We start from the raw sequence: 24,940 nt of genomic DNA, 5'->3' as shown, positions 1-24,940 counted from the left end.
GGGACACACACATGCAACACGCAACACCCCCACCCCCACCCACTACAACACACACACCAATGCATATTAATACATCACAGTTACACCCCCCAAACCCCCTGGAAGAATGCAAAGACAATATTAAAATCAAGTAGGCAGAAACATATAGATACACCATTGACAAAATATATACCAAGCATAGTAGTCCAGGTAGTGCTCCAATTAAGTCAGTGGAACACTGGGACCACACAGTATGGACGAGGCCCACACACGATCCCTGACCATGACGGAGAGAACACTGCAGGGGCATCAGAGAGCAAGAAAACCGGCACCTCAGGGGGAGGGAAAGGGGGGGCACCTCAGCCAGTTGAGTGCACAACGCCAAATCCACGAGGGAGCCACATGCCCACTGTTCAATCCTGAGGAGTGGAAAGCCACAGTCTCTCAAGTCTCTACAGTGGGTGGGTTGCCCACTGTTCAATCCTGGGGAGTGCAAAGCCACAGTCTCTCAAGTCTCTACAGTGGGTGGGTTGCCCACTGTTCCATCCTGGGGAGTGCAAAGCCACAGTCTCTCAAGTCTCTACAGTGGGTGTGTTGCCCACTGTTCCATCCTTGGGAGTGCAAAGCCACAGTCTCTCAAGTGGATGACAGTCTCCACTGGTTCTGGAGGGGGCCTTGTGCCCAGAGTGCTTCATTCTGCTAAGGACAGAGGTAGTGGATGACAGTCTCCACTGCTTCTGGAGGGGGTATGGTGCCCAGAGTGCTTCATCCTGCTAAGGACAGAGGTAGTGGATGAATCTCTCCACTGGTTCTGGAGGGGGCCTTGTGCCCAGAGTGCTTCATCCTGCTAAGGACAGAGGTAGTGGATAACAGTCTCCACTGGTTCTCGAGGGGGCTTTGTGCCCAGCGTGCTTCATCCTGCTAAGGACAGAGGTAGTGGATGGATCTCTCCACTGGTTCCGGAGGGGGCATGGTGCCCAGAGTACTTCATCCTGCTAAGGACAGAGGTAGTGGATGGATCTCTGCACTGGTTCTGGAGGGGGCCTTGTGCCCAGAGTGCTTCATCCTGCTAAGGACAGAGGTAGTGGATGGATCTCTCCACTGGTTCTGAAGGGGGCCTTGTGCCCAGAGTGCTTCATCCTGCTAAGGACAGAGGTAGTAGATAACAGTCTCCACTGGTTCTGGAGGGGGCTTTGTGCCCAGAGTGCTTCATCCTGCTAAAGACAGAGGTAGTGGATGGATCTCTCCACTGGTTCTGGAGGTGGCCTTGTGCCCAGAGTGCTTCATCCTGCTAAGGACAGAGGTAGTGGATGGATCTCTCCACTGGTTCTGGAGGGGGCCTTGTGCCCAGAGTGCTTCATCCTGCTAAGGACAGAGGTAGTGGATGACAGTCTCCACTGGTTCTTAAGGGGGCCTTGTGCCCAGAGTGCTTTATCCTGCTAAGGACAGAGGTAGTGGCTGGATGTCTCCACTGGTTCTGGAGGGGGCCTTGTGCCCAGAGAGCTTCATCCTGCTAAGGACAGAGGTATTGGATGACAGTCTCCACTGGTTCTGGAGGGGGCATGGTGCCCAGAGTGCTTCATCCTGCTAAGGACAGAGGTAGTGGATGACAGTCTCCACTGGTTCTGGAGGGGGCCTTGTGCCCAGAGTGTGTCATCCTGCTAAGGACAGAGGTAGTGGATGACAGTCTCCACTGGTTCTGGAGGGGGCATGGTGCCCAGAGTGCTTCATTCACCCTTGACGGACTCAGTAGCGTCAGTGCCCTTGCCGCTCATGGGCCAGCGGTGCTTGAGACGGCGGTGCCCTGTTCAGCGGTGCTTGAGACGACGGTGCCCTGTTCAGCGGTGCTTGAGACGGCGGTTCCCTGTCCAGCGGTGCTTGAGACGCCGGTGCCCTGTTCAGCGGTGTGGTCTCCATTGCAGCTGCTGGCAGTCCTTCATAGCCCAGCGGGGCTTTTGCTGGCGGTCCTTCATGGCCCAGCTGGGCTTGTGCTGGCGGTCCTTCATGGCCCAGCGGGGCTTTTGCTGGCGGTCCTTCATGGCCCAGCAGGGCTTTTGCTGGCGGTGGCCTCCTGGTCAGATGGGCTTGTGCTGGCGGTGGCCTCCTGGGCAGCTGGGCTTGTGCTGGCGGTGGCCTCCTGGGCAGCGGGGATGATGGCGGTCTTCTCCGCCATGCTGCTCTTCCCAGACTTGCCGGGTTTCTTGTGGCCCTTCCCCACCTTGGAAGGTGTCACAGCTGACTCCACACTCCCACCTCTACCCCTGGGAGCGGCTTTGGTGACTGGAGTCTTCCCGCTCTCCCGCCGGTCACTGGCCAACTTCTGATGCTTCACAGGTGGGGGGCTGTCTGTGCTGTGGCTCTGTGCCACACTGGCTGCCCTGGTGGCCGGTGCACTCCATATTCCAGTGACTACAGGCACCACTGGTCCCGGAGATGTTGTGGCTGAGGTGCTAGTTCGGCACCTAGGAGACGGACGGGGTGGGGGAGGTGTGGGAAAGAGGTCAAGGTTGGACAGGAAAAGTTTTTTGGACACACTGGGGCGGGTAGCTGGAGGGGGTTTGGGAGTGGAGGAAGAGGTGGTTGTTGTAGGAGGTGTTTGTTTGCTGACTTGGGTGAAGCTGCATGCGCTGGAGGCTGTCGTGAGGTGGATGGCTGTTGGGTGGGCGTGTGCCTGCGTTTGTGAATCTTGGGAGGGGGCGTCACAGACACACTGGGAGAGGACACAGGGGATGTGTGAATGGTAGTGGGGGTGGTGACTGCACGTGAGTGGGGTGTGGTGGTGGGTGTGCTGGAGAGGGACGTAGTGGCTGTAGAGGTAGTGCATGCAGGTGTGAGTGTAGACGAGACAGGGAGGGAGGAGGGAGACAAGGATGAGGGGGACACAGTGGAGGCAGTGGATGTTGGTATGTCTGCATGTGTGTGATCCTTGCGTGAGTGCCTGTGGGATGTGCGGTGCTTATGTTTGCGTGAGCTTCCCTTGTGTGTTGACGTGTGTGCATGCTGGTCTGTAGGTGTGCTTGGGATAGGCTGAGGTAGAGGGGATTGGATCTGGGTGGAGGAAGTTGGAGGGGGGAGGCTAGACACAGGGACAATGGCTGCCATCAGTGCTGAGGCCAGAGTCTGAAAAGCTTGCTGAAGGGCCGCCTGACCAGAATGAGTGCCCTCCAGGAATGCATTGGTTTGTTGCAACTGCCTTTCTACACCCTGGATAGCATTTAAAATGGTAGACTGCCCAACAGTGAGGGACCTGAGGAGGTCAATGGCCTCCTCACTGAGAGCAGCAGGGGTGACTGGGGCAGGGCCTGAGGTGCCTGGGGCGACGGTGATGCCCACCCTCCCGGGTGAGCGGGCACAGGGCGAAGGCTGAGGGGCTGCTGGGAGGGCAGTGCTGGAAGGGGGGGTGGCGGCTGTACCTGTAGATGGGGGTGGCACAGATGTTGCCGCCACCACAAGGGAGCTCCCATCAGAGGACGAGTCCGTGTCACTGGTCTCAGCTCCTGTCCCTGCCGTGGAGCTCCCCTCACCCTCCGTTCTACTGGTGAAGTCCGAGTCCGTAGTGTGGCCCTCCATAGCCATGTGGGATGCAGCCCCCTGGTGCTCTGGTGCCACTGCTCCTCCGCCTGATGATGCTAATGCACACAAGAACAGGGAGACCACAAAAAGGGGGGGATGATAGAAGAAAAACATGTTGAGTGCATGCATTACCGCTACCGTTGGTGGACACGACAGACACAGAAGCCCCCTGCACTACGCTGCGCTCTTGGGCTTCACTGTTCAATTCCTGGGAAATGGCCTACAAGGCTATGGGCGACATCTGCACACATAGATGACACAGGGGCATGACTAGGTGTACTTGGCACTCTACAGAGGTGGGTTGGGGTGCCACATGGCCTGCCTTACGGAGGGACCTTTGCCTACGGAACTCGCCATGGCCTAGGGAAGCCCACAGCCCACCTCCCCCACCCAGACCCCTCCACTGCGCGCAGAGTCAGCAGAATGAGAGTGTACTCACCCCGTTGTGGCTGCTGTGATGCCCTCAAGCTCCCATCCAACGCCGGGTACGCCACCGCCAGGATCCTGAACATCAGGGGGTCATGGTGCGACGGGCACCCCTCCCAGGTTGGGAGGCCATCCCCAGCTGAGCCTCCGCTGTCTTCTTGCTACAGCGGCGAATGTCCTCCCATCTTTTCCGGCAGTGGGTGCTCCGTCTGTGGTAGACCCCCAGGGTCTGGACGTCCTTGGCGATGGCACGCCAAATATGTTTTTTCTGATGGGCGCTGACCTACATGAATTGGACAGGGGGAAGAGAAAGTTATTACCAACTGCACCGTCAAAGTGATTGGCCCCCATCCCTACCCTTGCCATGTGGCACATTCATTCACCGTCGTTTCATGCATGCCGCACTCTCCCCCCTTCCTTCTTTCATCCAGCCCTCTCCACACAGGCATAGCCCATACATCATGCTCCCAGTGTACTCACCTGTTTTTCTGGAGGACCGTAGAGTAACATGTACTGGGGGAGGACCCCATCCACGAGTTTCTCCAACTCCTCCGATGTGAAGGCAGGGGCCCTTTCCCCAGACACTCGTGCCATTGTCTCTTCCAGACTGAGGTCACAGCAGCACTTGCAGTGTAGGTCCTCTCCTGTCAAAGATCAGGTATCGAGTGATTGAACAGATAGAAAATGGTGGTCACGTCCGCGGCGGTGCGTACCGTCATCGCCGGCGTACATCGTCATTGGCTCCTGGGACCCATAGGGTCCAATGTTAACCAATGCAGCATTGCGCCGCGGTCTTCGACCGCTTACCGCGTCGGTGTACAACGCCAGCGCCGTTACCTCACATCCCATTGTCCCACTTTAGAGGTCAGGCAGCCACCATTTCAGGGGCCCACATGGCTTCATTTTCAACTGTGTCACACATACCTAGGCCTAGACTCAACACACATACAGGCCACTTTTTGAGTATGAATGGTGTTCTGTGTAAGCTGTGGGTACGTACCTTTGAGTTGTTTGACTCTGTGCTCGCTGTTGTCCTTCATAGGCACCGTCCGCTGGGACATGTGAGGAGATGGCAGCATCCTCCGGTGTACCGACCGTTGGTGGACCTGTCGACAATGGAGGAAAGACATGTGATTATGACCTACAGGCTTGACCGTGCCACAATCCAGGAACTGTGTACCCAGTTGGAGCCAGACCTGATATCAGCTATCCGCCATCCCACAGGAATCCCCCCTCTAGTGCAGGTGCTGTCAGTGCTCCATTTCCTTGCAAGTGGGTCATTTCAAACAACAGTGGCCATAGCATCAGGGATGTCCCAGCCTATGTTTTCCAACGTGTTGTCATTAGTGTTGTCTGCCCTGCTGAAACACATGCGGAGCTACATCGTTTTCCCTCAGGTGGAGGATTTTCATACAGTGAAAGGTGATTTCTATGCCCTGGGACATATCCCCAACATCCTAGGTGCCATTGATGGGACACATGTGGCTTTGGTCCCCCCCCCACAGGAGTGAACAGGTGTACAGAAACCGGAAGAGTTATCATTCGATGAATGTACAGATGGTATGTTTGGCAGACCAGTACATCTCCCATGTGAATGCCATGTTCCCTGGCTCAGTGCATGACGCCTACATCCTGCGGATTAGCAGCATCCCTTATGTGATGGGTCAACTCCAGAGGCACCGTGTGTGGCTATTAGGTGAGCACCTGGAAGCTAGTCAGTGGGAATGGTTGTCTGGGTCTGGGGATATCCCTCCAGGTTAGTGTGTGTCTAACAGTTGTCCCTCGCCATTTGCAGGGGACTCTGGTTACCCCAACCTGTCATGGCTACTGACCCCAGTGAGGAATCCCAGGACAAGGGCAGAGGAACACTACAATGAGGCCCATGGGTGAACTAGGAGGGTGATCGAGCGGACCTTCGGCCTCCGGAAGGCCAGGTTCCGGTGCCTCCATATGACAGGTGGATCCCTATTCTACTCACCAAAGAAGGTGTGCCAGATCATCGTGGCCTGCTGTATGCTTCAGAACTTGGCTTTGCGGCGACAGGTGCCTTTTCTGCAGGGGGATGGTCCAGAGGGAGGTGTTGTGGCAGCTGTGGAGCCTGTGGACAGTGAAGACGAGGAAGCAGAGGAAGAAGACATGAACAACAGGGACTCAGTGATCCAGCAATATTTCCAGTGAGACACAGGTAAGAGTACAGACCTGCCTACTACATGTACTTAAACACTACTGCCTCTCTACTGTCTGTCGTTTTCACCCAGTGTATGGTCACTGAGTTGTCACTTTCCCTTACGATTTCACAGATGTGGGTCCCACTGTGTGACATCTGCTTTGATTCCTCATGGACTAGAGCTGTGTGACATAGGTATGTTGACATTACCAATGAAAAAAGCTTTTTGACACAGTTATTGCTAATACAGTATTCCGAAATCACAGACAGACTCCAGATTGTTTTGTGCTTTAAGGGTGTTTATTTTAGTGCTCAATATTGGAGGGGGTAGTAAAATGGTGAGGGGTGATGGTGGAGGAATGTCCATGGCAGAGTCCAGTCTATTAGTCTCACAGGTGCATTGCCCATATGGGCATAGGAAGTGGAGCTGGGGCAGTTTAAGCATGGACAGGGTGACAAATTGGGACAGTAGGATGACAATCAGGGTGGTCTCATTTCTTGGCGGGGGTCTTGGCATCGTTCTCTGTCTTGTTCCTGGATCTCAGGGACCGTTTGCAAGGTGGTTCTCCCTCTGCAGGGGGTGGGGTGCTGGTGTGGTGGTCCTGCGGCGGGGCGTCCTGTCCACTGGCGCCGGCGGAGGTGGTGGGCAGTTCATCGTCCAGGCTAGTGTTGGGGGCCCCTTGTAGTGCCACAGTGTCCCTCCTGGTGTTCACGAGTTCCTTCAGCACCCCTACGATGGTGCCCAGGGTGGAGTTGATGGTTCTGAGTTCCTCCCTGAAGCCCATTTACTGTTCCTCCTGCAGGCACTGGGTCTCCTGAAACTTGGCCTGAACCGTTGCCATCGTCTCCTGGGAGTGGTGGTAGGCTCCCATGAAGGAGGAGAGGGCCTTGTGGAGAGTGGGTTCCCTGGGCCTGTCCGCCCCCTGTTGCACAGCAACCCTCCCAGTTCCCCTGTGTTCCTGGGCCTCCGTCCCCTGGACCGTGTGCCCACTACTACTGCCCCCAGGTCCCTGTTGTTGTTGGGGTGGTGGGTTAGCCTGGGTTCCCTGTAGTGGTGGACACCAGCTGATTGACGTGTCCTGGGGACGAAGGTATGGGCCCGCTGGGTGGGTGCTGTGCTGGTGTTTCCAGAGTGGGGGGAAGCTCTATAGTGGCCTGTGACTGTGTCAGGGGAACCGACTGTCCAGAGGTCCCCGATGGGCCGGGCTGGTCATCTAGATTCAGTTGGACAGAGGTGCTGTCATCACTGTGGGCCTCTTCTGTTGGTGGTGTGGACATGTGTGGACCCTCCTGTCCAGTGACGTTGGGTAGGGGTCCTGCAGGGGTATAAAAGGATGGTTACTACATCTGCCTGTGTCATGGTGTGCAATGGGTGGGTGACTGTGTACCCCAGTGCTTGCATTCCTGTGTGGGACCTCATGTGATGATGGCTTAGGGGGATGTATGGGTATGTGCAGTGGGCATGCTTTAGTGATGGGTGTCCATGCTTTGTTGTTGCATGCAGGGCTTGGTGTTGGGATGGGTGGTTTGTGATGTTGGGACATTTGTGAGGAGTTGGAGTGCTGGGGGTGAGGGTGGGGGTATGTGCTGGCATGCAGATAGGGTGGGGGATGTAATAGTTAAGATTTGTCTTACCAGAGTCCATTCCTCCACCTACTCCTGCGAGGCCCTCAGGATGCAGAATCGCCAAGACCTGCTCCTCCCATGTTGTTAGTTGTGGGGGAGCAGGTGGGGGTCTGCCTCCAGTCTGCTGAACCGCCAGGTGGTGTCTTGAGACCACGGAACGCACCTCCCCACGTAGGTCGTTCCACCTCTTCCTGATGTCCTCCCGATTTCTTGGGTGTTGTCCCACTGCGTTGACCCTGTCCACTATTCTTCGCCATAGCTCCATCTTCCTTCCAATTGAGGTGTGCTGCACCTGTGATCCGAATAGCTGTGGCTCTACCCGGACGATTTCCTCCACCATGACCCGAGCTCCTCCTCCGAGAACCTGGGGTGTCTTTGCCATGTCATGGGGTGGTGTAGGTGATGTGTGGGGTGGTGTGTGGGGTGATAAGTGTGCTGATATGTAGTGGGGTGTTGTGTGAGGTGCGTTGAAGTTATGTGGGTGATGGTGTTGTGTGCTTGTGGATGCTAGTGTTCTTGCTGGTGCTGTGTCTCTCTGGCTTTCGTTCGTGAATTGTTGTCGTAAGGGTTTGTGGGTGATGTGGGTGTGTGTTTTATATAGTATTAGGTGTGTGGGAGTGGTGTGTGTATGTGTATCAGGTGTGTGTATTTGGAATTGTCCAATGTGGATGTGTTTTGTAAATGTGTGTGTATTTTGAGCGCGGCGGTGTGTACCGCCAATGGAATACCGCGGTTGAAAGACCGCTGCGTGGATTCGTGTGTTGTGATAGTGTGGGCGTATTTCTGTTGGCGTGACGGTGGAGGTTTTGTTTTCGCCAGTTTATCACTGACCTTTCGTGTGGCGGACTTGTGTGGGTGCCTAGATTTTGGCGGATTCCGAACTGTGGGTCATAATAGCTGTGGCGGAATTCCGCAGCGGTCTGCTGGCGGTCTTCTGCACGGCGGTAAGCGGGATTTACCGCCAATGTTGTAATGAGGGCCTAAGTCCTGATTCCCTTGGCGTAAGTCTAATAATTCACGATCTGCTGACAGTGTTACAGTTCTACGATCAAAAACTCGCTCAAACTCACGAACAACATTTCTCCAGTTGTACAACAGAGGACTATCTTTATGCACAAGAGGAATAGCCCAGGTAGCTGCATCTCTAGACAGATATGATAACAAGAAAGCTACTTTGGACTGGGCATCGGGGAAAGTATGTGGTCTGCAGGTGAAGTGTAATTCCACTTGAACCAGGAAAGATTGCGGTTTCAAGGGGTCACCTGAGAAACGTTCTGGGGGAGCTAAAGGAATGGCTGAAGGAACATTTAAGCAAATGTTTATCGGATTACCTCCAGAAGTCTGAGAAGAAGAACCTGGCCAAGACACACCTGGGGGATTTTGTTCCTTCTTTTCTAACTTATCCTGTAACGGACTCACTCTCTCATCTAGGGTAGTTGCCAAATCTTTTGATGATACCACCTCTGCTTGGAGCTGAGTGATAGCCTTGACTAGCTCATCCAGTGTGACCATATTGAGAACATACACAAACCAGGAGGATAATAATTAGTGGGCTCACTATTCTGTCAGAGTCACCAGATCCTTGGGGTCTGTGCACGTTCCCAACACTTCCACCACAAGACAGCTCCAATACTCTGATTAGAATTGTCACAGAGTCTAAGAGAGTCCAAGTGGGGAAAAGGGGATTAGGAAGGGAACAGCTGGGAAGGAGACCTGTTGGAAGCAAAAAGGTTAGAACACACAATATCACGATTTTATCATATGAATCAATATTAGAATATGACTCTAAACATTGTCATTCTCAAAACATGGACAACCTAAGCATAGACTTAAAATGACTAGGCATCAAGATAGCCGGTACCTGTGAGGGAATCAAGAAAAGTTAAATGTAACTTTCAAATTCAAGTACCATCCTTTGACTGAAGTTCAGGAAACAATCTGAATGATTTCTAAACCATCATATGAATCAGGTTTTGAGAAAACATATTAGGAACACACAACATTACATCTTGAACTCTGGCTTTTTGTTCCCTCAAATTGCAGGAACATGAATTGCGCACATTGCAGATTTTCACATAGGTAGAAAATACCATTGAATGATTTGTGCACCATGAATGACACAAATTAACCTCGGGAAATAAATCATGCGACTTGCCAACTCGAAGACCACCAAGTAAATGCCTTAAAATGGTAGCGCATAATGAACACCGCAATTTTTTAACACAGAAAAGGAATCGCGCGGCATGCTGATTCGAAAGTCACCAAACGAATGTCAGGAAATGGTAGCGTACAATGAATAACATGAATTACACACAGGGAAAGAATCGCGCATCTTGCCGATTCGAGTACCACCATATAAATGCCTAGGAATGGTAGTGCATAATGAATATCAAAGGTTAAAGCACAAGAAAACGAATCGCGCGTCTTGCCGATTCAAAAGCCACCATGTAACTGCCATGGAATGGTAGCGCTCAATGAAATCAAGGGTTAAAGCACAAGAAAACGAATAGCGCGTCTTGCCAATTCGAAGGCCACCATGTAACTGCCAAGGAATGGTAGCGCACAATGAATAACATGAATTAAGCACGAGAAAAGAATCGCGCGTCTTGCCGATTCGAATGCCACCATGTAACTGCCTAGGAATGGTAGCGCACAATGGATGTCAAGGGTTAAAGTACAAGAAAACGAATCGCACATCTTGCCAATTCGAAGGCCACCATGTAACTGCCAATGAATGGTAGCGCACAATGAATAACATGAATTAAGCACGAGAACCGAATCGCGCGTCTTGCCGATTCGAATGCCACCATGTAACTGCCAAGGAATGGTAGCACACAAGGAATAACATGAATTAAGCACGAGAAAAGAATCACGCATTTTGCCGATTCGAATATCCACATGTAAATGCCATGAAACGACCAAGCACACATTCACACGCACAAGAGTCAAATCGCTTATCATGCAAAGATTAGGCCCAAGAACTCGAGCGTCATTGATAACGGAGTCGGGGGCCCAGCCCGACCTCCGTCTTACCGCCCTGATCAAGGATCACCAAATGAAGTGAAAAGAGGGCGAGGCCTTGAGGGTCAAAGTAGACCGCCGGAACAGGAGCTCAGGAAGTTGCTGCTGCTCTGCACCGGGACCTCTGAATAGTGAGTACGTGGAGCTGGGCTGGCTCCCTTATATAGAGTCTTGGCCCAGCCCACAAACCACACCCAGGTATGCTGCAGTGAAAACCTCTAGAAGGCTCTGGAAGGGGACCACACCCTGACACAGTCTGAAAGCCTGCAGCAGTACATCACATGTGAACAGTATTTATATGCATGCTGAACATAAGTCTTCAAGATTAAACTCTGCAGTGCAAAAGGTTAAACAACATCATATCAGTACAATGCATAAATTATGTTAGCTTGAAATTGCTAGGTTTTTGCATTTTAGTCGCCCATAGAGCGCGCACTGCCCTGATGCTGACACAAATATTATATCTTTGGACCAACCTGTTGTTGGTTCAACTGTTACATCCTTGTCCTGCATTTATTTTCTTAGGGCAGATTTGTTCTTGGCTGACATTGTGTGTGAGTATTTGTGTGTCAGTGGTGGTTGTGCTACCTGTTTTGTCTGGGCTGCATGTAAGGTTGTGTGCAGAGCATTTGTCCCCTAGTGATGGGTGTGTGATGTGTGATGGACGTGTGTATGTTGGGGACATGTTATTGTGATGGTATTGAGTGGTGTTTGTGTTGACATGTGTTAGTTGCAGTGTTGTGTGCCTTTGTGTGCTTGGACTGTGTGCATGGGTGTTTGTGGTGAATGGTATGTCAGATACGTTGTGATGTGTGTTTGCATGGTATGTGGTATGCTGCATTGTATGGTTGTGTGATAGTGTGTGTTCGTTCCCAGTTGGTGGTACATTGTGTTGTTTGTGCAATTTGTTAATGATTACTGTCTATTGTGGGTGCTTGCCCATGCTTTTCTGGTGTTGCGGTTGTGGTGTAGTAGTATCATTTGGTGGTGTTGTGTGTTGTTGTGTGTGACCTTGCCAGTGCCGTGTATCTGGTAGTTGGTGTATGTTTTTGATGTGTGTGTGTGTGTGTGTGTGTGTGATGGCCGAAGTTTGTGTACTATGAAAATGAAGGTGTGTATATGGCTGTCTGTGAGTGTGCATGTCAGTGTGAGGTTACATGTGTGTGTCGCCCTCACCACCCGTTCCCGATTTGTATGTTGTGTGTACATAGGTACTTTGAAATTTTACAACAGTGACAGGTAAGTGTGTTACACGGTTGCTTTTGTCGTCACTTGTTCCGAAGTCGTTGGGCGAGCAGGAGCAGCAGGAAGATGTGTAGTTCTGGTTCCATGGTGGCTCCGGACGAGTATGGCTTCCTGAAGGTGAGTGTCTCCTTTTATACAGTTGGTTTCTGCCTGGGTTTCCATGGTGGTGCGACTGTGGTGGAAACCTTGGCAGTTTGCTACATTGTAATCTGTCCGGCGGAAACATGGTCTCTGCCGGCCTGCAGGTGGCTACCGTAGTCTGTGGCGGCCTGCCAGCACTGCCAGTGCCGGCGGTGGTTTGGCTGTATTCACTTGTGAATACCGCCATTGCATAATTTGGCAGTCTTCTCTGCCAGCCTGTTGGCAGTACGACCGCCACCGCCAACATGGTGGTGCTAAGACCTCCAAACTCGTACTGACCCCCTTTGTGACCTGACTACAACATCTGCTTTCACTGTTTTACAGCTAAAAAACCTTTATCACATTCACTGGGTTCTGCCCCTGCAGTGTGCCTGGATTTGTTTGCTTTTCTGATCACCATTTTTTTGGATTTTTTTACTGTGGGTAAGCCTCACTTCTAGTGCCTCCCCCATGATAATCACATAGTAAACATATTGTTCGTGTTTACTGCCAGTGTTTACCTTTTAAGATAGCAGCAAGGGTAAGAGACAATTGGCCGGCTACGCATGAAGATGTGTGTGCACGCATGTGCATACATGTGTGGGCTGCACGTTGTGCACAGTCTGATAGTGCACAGGTAGTCTGGAGCAATGGGGACTCTGCAGGGTTAGGTATTCACCTGGGATAAGCCTCATTAGGGTATTGTACACTATTAGGGAAAGTCACTGCGCTTTACTGTTTTAACTATAGTGACACCCCGTTATAGACATAAGGAGGGGACTGCCTTAAAATGCAGTTTCACTTTCTCATGGCGTACAGAGAACATTGATGTCTTGAATTGGAGTGTAACCAGTGCAGGAATTCAAATTTATAACTTTCAAAATGCTAGCTTTACATATTGCGGGTCATTCAGAGTTTCCATGTTTTCTTGGCTCAGCTCAGGATCAGAGCCCAGGTGTTTTGTCAAGCTGCTGTGCCCAGTAATTACATTTTCTCCATCAGCAGGAACAAAGGCTGCCCCACACAAAAGGAGCAATTAGCACTACTTCTCCTAGCTCCTGAGGAAAAAACAGGTGGGGCAGAATTATCTGTATCAATCACCCAGCTGTCAAACTGCACCATGGATGGGCCTACCCAAGTCCACAGAACAAAGGAGAGTGCCCATACAACTGGAGCCAACCCACCGCGGGCTTCTCTTTGAAGTTCTAGTGTACAATTCCCTGACAGTGATGTCAGAGATGGTTGGAGCTGAGTCCCCAGGAGCTATGTGAGCAGTGGCTCCTGGATGACAGCAGTTTGGATTGTCCCAACATGCTGTGCAGGAGGGTTGGAACAGGGAGGAGAGGTGAAGTGGCACCCCAGGATTGGGTAGGGGTGCCTGTCTTCCGAACATACCTCTCCTCTCTATATACTCTTGCCTGGGGAAGGCTCTCTCTTGCCTGCGGTTTTCTACCTACTGTGCAGGTGGATCCTGGGACTGCCATGGAGAACTTGAAGGAGGAACCCCACTCAGGATCCAGGACTCTGTCCAGTTTACCCAGGACCAGTGGGTCTCCCCAAGGGACAGTGAGGCTGGCCCCCTTACTCCACCTGAGGACCAGTTGGGGGAAGCCCTGGACTTTTCCACACCCACTAACAAAGCCATCAACAAAGCCGCAAAGGACAACTGGTGCAGGAAGCAAAGAAGGAGGACCAGCTATTGGGGGAATGCACTGCTTTGGAGGTGAGGTGGGTTGTTGCAACTGCCCACGGTTGTCCAGATTGGCCCAATGGGGCCAGGGTTATGGCATTCTAAAGTATGGAGACCTTTGACCTGTTTTTCTCCCTCGGTTGGTATGGAGCCTGCTGCCATTTTGATCGAATTCCCACAGGGTGGATCAGGGCATGGGGACAGCACAAGGAAGCTGTTTTCATCCAAAGGAGAAGGCGTCCATGGGGGCTCCTCATTGTTGCTCCACTCTCTGAGGGACCCCCATCCCATAGGCAGATTTATAGTGAAGGAGGCCAGGATCCCATCCCCGAACTCCTGTGTGTGCCCTGGAGCGGGGATGGGCAATTGCGCTTCATCGAGAAACTAAAGGATGGGGGTAGCAATGTCTTGCTCCCCCTGCAGAAGGCGGAAGGGGCCTAGGACCCCATCTCTGGGCCCCATTGTATCCCTGGGTTCCGTGAGGAGGCCACAACTAAACCTGTCTGCCCACTGGAGCGGGCAGACATCAAGGAGGAATGCCGGCTCCTGCGGCAGCACACAATCATGCTGCTGCCATGGGGAGGCAGTGAGTGCAGCCAGGGGTGGACTCCCTGAGCTCCCCTCAAATGGTGGCAATCTATGGGATGCCCAAGTGGGACCAGGCACCCCCATCAAGAGGAAAAAGAAATGAGGCGCAAGGCCAAATTCTGAAAAAACCAAGGAAAACATTGCCTCAGTGCTCCTTGGTGCAGAAGGAGAGCCGCTAATATATAAAATGCACCGATTCACAGCAAACCTGCCTAATAATGCTTTGCAGGCCCTTTGCTTTAGTTACCTTTATAACCATATCTCAGCCTGTGGTGGTCCTGGGACAATGGGACCACCATCAAACTGTTCTGCATGACGTGCTCTTGCTCATCAGCCCACCTTCTGGGCCATCACCCTAGGTGGCGGGTGCTCCAAAATCATCACCTTCCCTGCCTTTTTTTATGCATGTTCAGGCTCTCCCATGGCTGCAACTTTAGCTCTACAGCTGGGGATAGTTTGTCCTCGAAGAGTCTGGTGTATGATATTTTTTAGAAAGGCTTGGATAGCCTAATAATGTACAATGCACTATGCATGTAGGTATGCTCTCTAGGGGCTTATTGTATGGTTGCAGTGCAATTCTTTTTCACCTGCTGTTTTGCTGTGATGCCCTAAAGGAGTTGTTATGACCATTACAACACCAGGTATATGAAAGGATGCACAGCGTTAATTCCTTATAAATGTTTTATTGGGTTTGCATTATGATTGCATATGTTTTATTTATATACCATTATCACAATTATGACCATGATTCATGCCAAAGTGAAATAGTTACTACACAATGACTGTTGGAGCTCACTTGATATGCTTGGGTGACCCCTCTAGAGGGATCACCAGTGATTATACAATGTCCTCTATGGTATGTTCCATCTGCCAATGTATATTTGTCCATTACTGCATAGTATTTAGTACTGTGTGCGTAATAAATGTACTTCTCCTTTCTAAAGAAAAAGTATTCACTGGACAATCATTTATTAAATGTTATTATGTGCCAGTGATTGGTGATTACTAGCCCACACAGCCTCCCTTGAGTAGGCCTTAAATTTCTCTGCCTAGCTACCCGGTGACAACCATGCTCTGCAATGGTGTTTTTGGCTCCGCCTGAAGATAATTGAGGAACTACTACTTGTGCTGGCCACACAACTAATAACCCAATTTCCAAAAATACCTCTCTGCTTCGATCTTTTATCCAATGTAAGGTTAGAATTATCCATAAAGCTCACTGTTTTTGTAATGTTTAACTTCAGCAAAGTGATCACATCAGAGCTATCAGTGCCATGCAGAACACCATAGCTCATTAACTTTTTTCTCATATTTCTTTTCTCCAAATCGTCAGTCTGTTGCTTGAAATCCTGGCCCTGGTTACCAGCAGACTCGACTATGGCATTGCCCTCTAAGCTGGTACCACCCGGAAGAACCTGAAGAAACTACAACACATCCAAAACACCTCTGCCAGATTCATCCTGGACATTCCCCACCGCGAACATATCTCCAGTCACCTAAGAGACCTCCTCGAACTTCCTATCGAGAATAGAATTAACTTCAAGCTCCTCGTCCACGCATTCAAGGCCCTCCGCGACCTCGGACCCATCTAACTCAACCATCGCATCACCTTCTACTGCCTCACCAGACCTCTCCATTCCACTCAACAAGCACTAACCACTATACCCTGCATATGGAAGACCTCGGCTGGTGGAATATCCTTTGCCTACCTCACGACAAAGAGCTGGAATACCCTGTCCCTGCATCTCAGGCAGTCACCATTTCTACCTCAATTCAGGAAGGACCTTAGAACCTGGCTCTTCAACTGAAGCTCGGAGTACAAACCCCCTCAGCCCCTTGAGAACCTTACGGGGAAGTAATAGGGCTTTATAAACCCTGATTTGATTTGATTGAGAAGAGTTGTCTCTTTGTCCATTTTATTAACATTCTCATTTCACATTAACATTTTGTGCATCTTCTACATCTCTGATTATCTGCTCAACCTCTGTTATTCTTACTTCCAAAGGTTATCATTATTCCACAATTCTTTTTAATGTATTATTGATCGTGACCACAAATGATTTCAGAGTTCTAATTTCTCCCAAAATGTCATCCTACATGAGTGATACCGCATCCTTCCTAAGCCTTTTGTTTGATCCCCAAAGTTATACTTCTGTACAGTAGTTGTATATCTTTCTGAGCCACTTAGCTTAAAAAAACATGAAGTCTGACCTTCTGACCTAGAGCCACTAGGGATAGAATTAATATTATAATTATAATCTTATTACTAATCGTATTTATTCGTCCTTCGAAAATCAGACTGTAGCAAAAAAATCCATCCAGTTGCAATAGCATCTCACAACATAGGATAATTATTCATGAGAGTGAAAATATGAGCAGAAAAAAAATCAGCTGTCCATCAATTGATCCTGCAATGTCACTTTACTGGAGCGTCCAATTATAAGCAAAAGCCACTTACTTCCCACCCTGGGTCCAAGGGTGTTTGCTTAAAATGGAGGGTGTGATCGAGTGGGGCTAAGGAGAAATATTTCACTAGTACATTTGTAAGTATGAAGCTTAAACTGCGACTGAAAAATAATCTTGGTGCTCCTCAACCCTTCTGCCTTCAGCTGTTTCCATGACGCACTGACTTTCACGCTGCCTTCACTTTCAATAGAGACTTCTGAGGAGAACCAGAATCAAGCAACCATCTTCCGCGACCCTCAAGCCATGTCTCATCAATGCAACCTTAATTTAAACACATCACTGTTCTCAAAGGGGCAATGTCTCTCTGTCAGTTTCAGTAATGACTGAAAGCTGACTGTTCGAGTTCTCAGATGAAATTAGTTTTTGCCAATAGTTTAGAAATTAGACCTCCTTGCTTCTTAAATCCTGGCCCCAAACCCAGTTAGTTTATCATTTCCACAGTGCTGCCTCTACTCTTTCCCTAACTATTGCTGGCCTGGTTGGATATTTTTGTTTTCTTGTTTCTGAAATGATTTAAGGAAACATAAGAGTCAATGTATGTATATCTCTTCTTGAATACTCGTGCTTGTCTTCCTCACAGTTCCAAATAAATGCAACTCCTCACCCCTTAATGGAATATTTGCCAGACAGGAGAATACCATTTGTATATATTCACAAGGACATTTATTTTGAGATAACTATGCCCTGAAGCTGGTTGCTTTCAGGAAAAGGAACACTCGTAACTGATTTTTTGAGAAATCTCATTATGATCTACTTTTTATGCGGATAGATTGATGGTGATCATTTTCAAAGTATGCAGCGATCCCTTTTTGCCCTTGGAGAAACAACAATATGTTGTCCTCGAAGTCCAAGGTCTACTCGGGAGTATTCAGGTGTATTCTGTTATTTGAAATAGCACCGAATTTTCAAGATTCCATCTGGGGGCTCAGCCAGCAGCTGACAACTAGCTGGGTGTCAGACAAAATGCCCTTCAGGCCTCCTGGTGTCCTTTGAGCATCTTCAATGCCCCTATTCATGAACCTATCAGCAGTTGTGCAGTGACAAGGAAATAACAATCTCAAAATGGTATATGCATATCCAAGGTACATAGGTCTCTCTTAAGTAGTGCCGGTTTACTGGCTAAGCAAGACGTGAGGCAAAGTTGGGGGTTGATGGAAACCTCAAAGCATCATTGATTTGAGAAAATAGTGACGGTGCACTGGCTCACAAATCTGAAAGGTCTAGAAATGTGTTAATGTTTTCAATTGCAGTTACCTCAAAATGCTGCTTTATCAATCACATGATAAAGTCAGTGTAGATGAATAAACGAAAACCACAAAGAGGTTTATTTGAGTAATCTCGCTTGAATCTTAAATCAAATCAGTGTCAGATAAATCTGAACCCAGCAAGTGCATGAAGAACAAACTAATAACAATGAAAGTCGATTAGCTGAATTTATTTTTGTAGCCGACACAGCTGCTGACTCACATTTAAGACTGTCACTATAGGCTGAAAGACTTGGCTTTGAAATTAGAGAAAGCATGGTTGCCGGTTGCATCGTATCTGATTACCAGCAGAGCTTTCTCATAATTCATGAATATACAGTTTCAGTTTTCTATTTATCACGTCACCTGGATTATTATACTCGGTTCTTTCTGCGACAGTTCAAAGAAAACTGTTTTGGGAGTTCATAATCACAGGCAAGAAAAAAAGTGCATTAACAAACACAGCAATTTACACTGAACAGGCCACAGGGTGATAACGTCTTAACTGCCTCGCGGAGATTAATTTTCAGGTGTCATGTTCCTGAGGGAAAAGTCATGAAAGGGTTTAAAGGGAAGCAGCGTGCTGTTACACCGCCCTGGTTATGATCCACTTTTTTTTTTATAAATGTAGTACATTTAGTTAATTATTTTGAACAATCTGCATTTACATGTTATACCGTCAAAAGGTTTTCTGCTCACATCCTCCTCTTCATAAGCCATAGCGATGCACACATTCATTTGACATTGTCGTGGCACCGTCCTGCACATGCTGGTGTTCACCTCAAAGCGCGCAGACCCTTAGGACCTCATTTACTAACAACTGTCATAGCGCCGTGCTGCGTCAAATTTGGCAGCGTCGCGCTGGGTCACTTCATAAATGCAGGGATGCACCGTATTTAATAGAATATGGTGCAACCCATTGTTTTCCCTGGCGCTACAATTAGCTGTATAGTGCCAACGCAGGCACCCTTTCATCATAGTGTTGCAGGGATTGTTTATCTGCAGGAAGGTCCCCCTTCCGCCACATAAACATTCAGTAATGGCGATTTGATAGTCCTATATGTGCTGCACAGTGCAGCGCACATATGAGTAGCAAACCATCATTATTTAATGATTGTTTATGTGCAGGAAGTGACACCTTCCTGCACATAAACAATCATTAATGGCGTTTTGCTCTTTCTATGTGTGCCTCAAAATGGAAAAACAAGGAGAAATAAAAATATTGCTCTTAGTTGCGCCATGCTAACGCCACTCCTGAGGTAGCGTTAGTTTTTGGTGCTGTCTCAGGTTTACGAATCCTTGTAAATCTGGAGCAGCATCGAAATGCAATGGGTGTTGCAGTGAAACACCCACAGCAACACCCATTGCACGGCCATTTCACGCATAGGGATGCATGTTAAGGGGCTGTATTTACAAAGCGGCGTTAAGCCACAAGAGGTGGCTTAAAGCCACTTTGTAGATATGGGGCAGGGCACTGTGCCACTGGAACATGGTAAAAGTGATGTTCTGGTGGCGCAATGCCCTTGTAAATGAAGGCCTTAGTCTGATGTTTTGTTTTCAACTCACTGGGCTACTTTTAGTTTTCTAAAATGTGCTCACCATTTATATTCAAGGAGCAAGCTATCCCCATCTAGATTTTTCCAAACATGGCTGCAGAAAGCCTAGACTGTCAAGAAAGTGGATAATATATGCTTTAGCAGCTCCCAGCAAGGTAAGTAGCTTTCTGAATTTAGACTTTGTTTGACAGTGCATCAAAAACAAAAAGATGTATCATATGCTTTAATTAATTTCAGTCACTGATAATCTCTCGGGCCGCATCCCAAACCATTGTTTTTCACCCACTGTGTCACCTCAGTTTGGACCAAGCTTTATTCAAATTAGCCTTGACCCTGCTCCTATGGGAACAGCTCAGCCTGGCCTGGTCCTCCCTGAACCGGAATACTAGCAACCCAGGATGGGTTTCACCCTTATTATGGGCTCATCAGCTAGGTATAGCTTGGTTCCAGTCACACAGTGTGCACGGGACCCATGTGTGGGCATACTCGTCGCACTTAGGGCACGAGTGAAAGAGGGGCTTTGGTTTCACCCACATGTTGATTGTCTTAGTACAGCATTTGATTAGGCAGAGGTTGTGTGCTTTGGCTGAAAAGGGTGCTGGTATTCCTCTTTTTGCCTTGTGGAAAGGCTAAACTCATTATAACAGGACTGAATTGGTTTAGGGTGCCAATTCAATGATGAAGGCCTGATCTGTTTATTAGCTAACGTTATGAAAAAGGCAAGAGTGCACATGTTTTCATTATGAAAAGCATATATTAAAGCCAATTTATTATTATTATTAGACTGTGCTAAAGCGTGTACAGAGGTATTTTGGAATATCATAGATTACTATAGGAGACAAGGATTATGGTGTTTGTTACACCCTCTGACTAGTCTGGATAGTAGATGATTTGCATTGTAATAATCCTTGATACGCCTTCTTTTACTCAGCCAAGTCTACATTTGAATACATTTGTGATTTTATGCCTGATGATTGTCTTGCTGTTAAAGTTATCCTCAATACAATAGGATTGTTGGGAAAATTATGGCCAATGTGATAGGTCTGATTTGTTAACTATTTGTTAAGTATGAAAAGTTACAACAAAGGCCGTAAGTATGGCTGGTTTATTGTGAAAGCATTTATTAGGCCCGCTTAAAATTCATACATTTTAATTTGCCAATTCTAATTTTGTATATTTGGATTCTGATGATTGTATGCGTGATGGTTGTTTTGTGGATTATTGAGCTGAGTTGGTTCCCTGGAAAAAGGTCATATTAGATGCTATGGGTGTGATCGTTATACTATGATGGTTTACTTCAAAGACAGTTGAGAAAAGCATGTGTTTGCTATTATATTGTGTAGACAGATATTTTGCTACATGGAATCTCGCAAATTACTGCACCGGGTTTTGGTGTTGGCCAGCCACTCTGACAAACCCAGGGTTTGAAGATTTTTCATGTCATAATCCTTGCTAAGCCATTTGTAGAGGGACTGCAAGGGTGGATGTCTGATGGTTACAAGTGTGTGCACAATACAGTAGCCTATGTATCTTATGGTGAAAAGCCACTGATAAAGGCTTGATTAGTTAAATGGGACAAATTATGTCATGTTTGATCTGTTTATTATGAAAAGTTATGACAAAGGCAGTAGGCCTGATATATTTAATGTGAAAAACATTTGTTAATCCTATTGGATCTTTGAAGGTGGATTGATAATACTCACTTTTAAAGACTATGTTAGCCAAAAGCTCAGAGTTACCAAGTATATTAATGTAGGTTACCTCCTTTGACAAACAGTGGTGGTTGAAGATTTGCACTTAGAGTCCATTTTAGACCCTATTAAGAGGGGATTGTTGGACTTGGCCTTCTCTGCAGGGTCTCCGCACAACTTTTTGCCTTCACCCCTCCTGTTTACTCAACCTATTTTGTTGGCTTTAGGATTCTAAACTGCTAACCCATGCTAAAGTGCTTGTGCTCTCTCCTTTAAATATGGTAAAATTAGCTTACACCCAATTGGTATATTTAATTTACTTGTAGGTCCCTAATAAAGTGGTGCTACATGTAACCAGGGCTTACTAGTGGGTCTTTGTTGAAATGTGGTTTATTAGTAGGTGCACCTAGGTACCCACAGCTAGTAATAACTCCACAATCACAAATAAGGTCTAGTCAAAGTCTCAATAAATTAATCCTTCCTCAACCCTTGTTAGCTTGGCTGACGAGCATTCAGGCTTAACTTGGGAGACAGGTGTGTAAAGCATTTATTATCAACAAACAGTAAATAAGTAAGACACAACACATAATAAAATTTCAATAACAATTCATACAAATAGAGAATATTTCTATCATTACAATGACACAAAAATGACAAAAGTCCAATGTTGGGAACCAGAGATGTGAATTTTTAACGATTAAGGGCCATATGTACCAGCAAATTTTCCCATAGACACAGAATGGGTAAAACCATTTGCTACATCTGGCCCTATATGTAAGAACATACTTTGTAGCTTCAAAAAGTGAAAACTGCCAACTGAAGCTATTTGGTCGTGCTGGACGAGGATCAAGTGAAAGTTTTGAACAGACTGTGATGGAGCGCGGGTTGGATACAGCAAGTGGTTGGGGTCATTCAAGTTTTTACCATAGCACTTAGTCACTTTTTTGGAGCTTTTTCTCATGACGTCGAGCAAGCCTCCTCAGCATGCTGGGTTGCAGTTTGATGATGGTGGCTTGCTTCAACGTGAGTCTTTGGGGAGTCCTGGAGTCCTTGGTTCTCGTCGTCGACGACGAAGAGCTCCGTAGCTTTAGTGAGGCACACCGGAATTTCAGACAGAGTCGCGGTTCTACATCACCGACTTGACTCTCAAGGATGAGTCGGTCAACTTATGGAGCTTTTTCCCAAAAAATCTCCAAATGATTCCAAACTTTTGTATCTTCTTCCAGAAGGTTCTCTTAGGGTCTTGAAGGGTCTACAACACCAGACAAGGTTTCAGAAGCTCAGAGTTGCTCCTCAAAGAGTTGGGATGATAATTCCCACAATGCACCTGGGCAAATCCTTAAAAGTCCAGTTGAGCGGGACAGCTGGGCTTGTTCTTGGAGGGGTTGATGCAGGTTACTCTTGGTAGCTCTTTGGTACCTATTGCTTTCAGGTAGTCCACTCCTTAGTCCTTCTAAAGCCAAGTGAAGCCCTCTTTTGTGAAGCCTAACATGTGTAGCAAGTGCAGTTCTTGTGAGTGCAGTCCTATTGGGGGTGCAGATCAGGGATTCAGCAGGGCAGTCTTTCTTTCGATATTTTCAGGCAGCGGATCTGAGTTGCTAGGCAGCTCTCCCACATTTATAGAGGCTTCTAGGCTAGCAAGCAGGGGGCACCTCTGACCACTGGGGTGCAGGGTGCCACCCTCTTTGATGACAACTTCCTTAGAAGTATTGCATATTTTTGTCCCAGAAAGCACAGTTCCAAAGAAAATCAAAATGGATAAATTTTCTCCTCAAGCTTCAGGTCTAGCTAAACCCACCTACAGGTGTGGTTAACGTTCCCCTACACTACCCTTCCAGACCCTCTCCTAATTCAGTTTCAGGGGCTCCCATCTGGCTGGGGGTGCAGGAAGTGGAGTGGGCCTTGTCCCTATGCTAACTTTCTTTCTCCCTTTGAAGACCATTTTGGCTACCAAGCCCCCTTCCGGTTCTGGCATCTTCAGGCAGCAGATCTCTTCCCACCAGATGTCTCCTTTGTCTCTTTTCCGGCTACTTCACACCTCATCAGAGCAGCTTGGCTCAGTCTGTCAAATGCTGGCCAATCAGAAGAGACTGTTACATGGCTGAATTGGGTAACTTTGGAAAAGCAGTTCTATAACTTATTTCCTATAATAGTGATAATAAATCTAACTTTGGTAATTTGTTGGGTTTAATGTAACTATTAATTTGATACTTTTAAACATTGTTCTACCTCGTTCCTGTCAAAAGTTAGACTTTATTAAATATAAATAAAGCTTTCCCATGTTAGCCTGTGGAGCTAGCAGTGCTACAATGGGGAAAATGAAATTGGCACTTTTTCCCTCACCAGGGCATATAAAACATATTTTCCCTGCTTATTATTAAAATGCACCCTACAGCTGGGTCACCTAGGGTAGCCCTTAGAGGTGATGTATATAAAAATAAGGTAGTTAAGACTTTGGAATTACTTTTAATTCCAAAGTCTAATTTGGACATTGTTTCATTTTAAAAGCAGCCAGCAAGGCAGGGCTGGCTTTTTTAAATGACAACAGGAGACACAGCAGTGCACACATAAGTGCATTAAATCTACAGGGCCTCTAAACCTACATGCCCTACCATATACTAGCGACTTACGAGTAGGTTGTCAGAGCCAATTGTAATTATGTCTAATTACCACATACCATATATACAGAACACTGGCCCTGTGCCTGGTTAGCAGAGCCCAGGACACAATCAGAGTCAGTAACCACCAGTATCAGTCATAAAATGGGTGTGATGAAGGCAAAAATGATTACTTTCTCATAGTCTGCAAAACCTATTTTGACACCCACTTAAGTAGCCTTTTTAAAACATATCCTAGACCTCCCATTGCACCCTGAGTGTGCAGTTTTAAACTGCCCTTTTGACCTGGAAAAATAAACCTTTTGCCAGGCCTAAACCTTCCTCATTATACATATAAGTCACCTCAAGTTTAGGCCCTAAACAGATGTTAGGGTGGGGTGCACTGTATTTAAAAAGTCTGACATGTACTTTTAAGTTTTACGTCTTAGTGGAAGAACTCCTACATTTGTTTTTCACTACTGCAAGGCCTATCTCTCCCAAAGGAAAACATTGGGATACCTTATTACTCTTAATAACTGATAACTTTTGATGAAAAGCAGGTAAGAACGCCACATTTGGTCTCTGAGAAATTGTAATTCAAAACCCTCTTTCATGGTAAACTTAGATTTTAAGTCACAATTCTGAAGATTCCACTTTTGGAAAGTTGGCATTTTCTTGTCCTAACCATTTGGTACTTGCAACTTGTTCCTGGGTCACATGACTAGGTGTAGTTGGTCTTTGTGTATTCCTCCCAGGCAGCATCACAATAGAGGGTCTGGGGTACGGAGCTTTCACTTACCACTGTTGTAGTTCAAAGGCACTGGCCCAAGTAACACAAAAAGACTTCATACTAGCATTTTGTGCTCTGCCCTCAGACTCACTGGTATAAGAGCTATTCAGGCAGGCAGGAAATTCCAGACAAGTCTGTAGGGGGAAAACTTCAGAAGTTTC

Source organism: Pleurodeles waltl, chromosome 3_1, assembly GCF_031143425.1.
Source record: "Pleurodeles waltl isolate 20211129_DDA chromosome 3_1, aPleWal1.hap1.20221129, whole genome shotgun sequence".
NCBI classification, from domain to species: domain Eukaryota; kingdom Metazoa; phylum Chordata; class Amphibia; order Caudata; family Salamandridae; genus Pleurodeles; species Pleurodeles waltl.
This window is presented reverse-complemented; position numbering follows the sequence as displayed.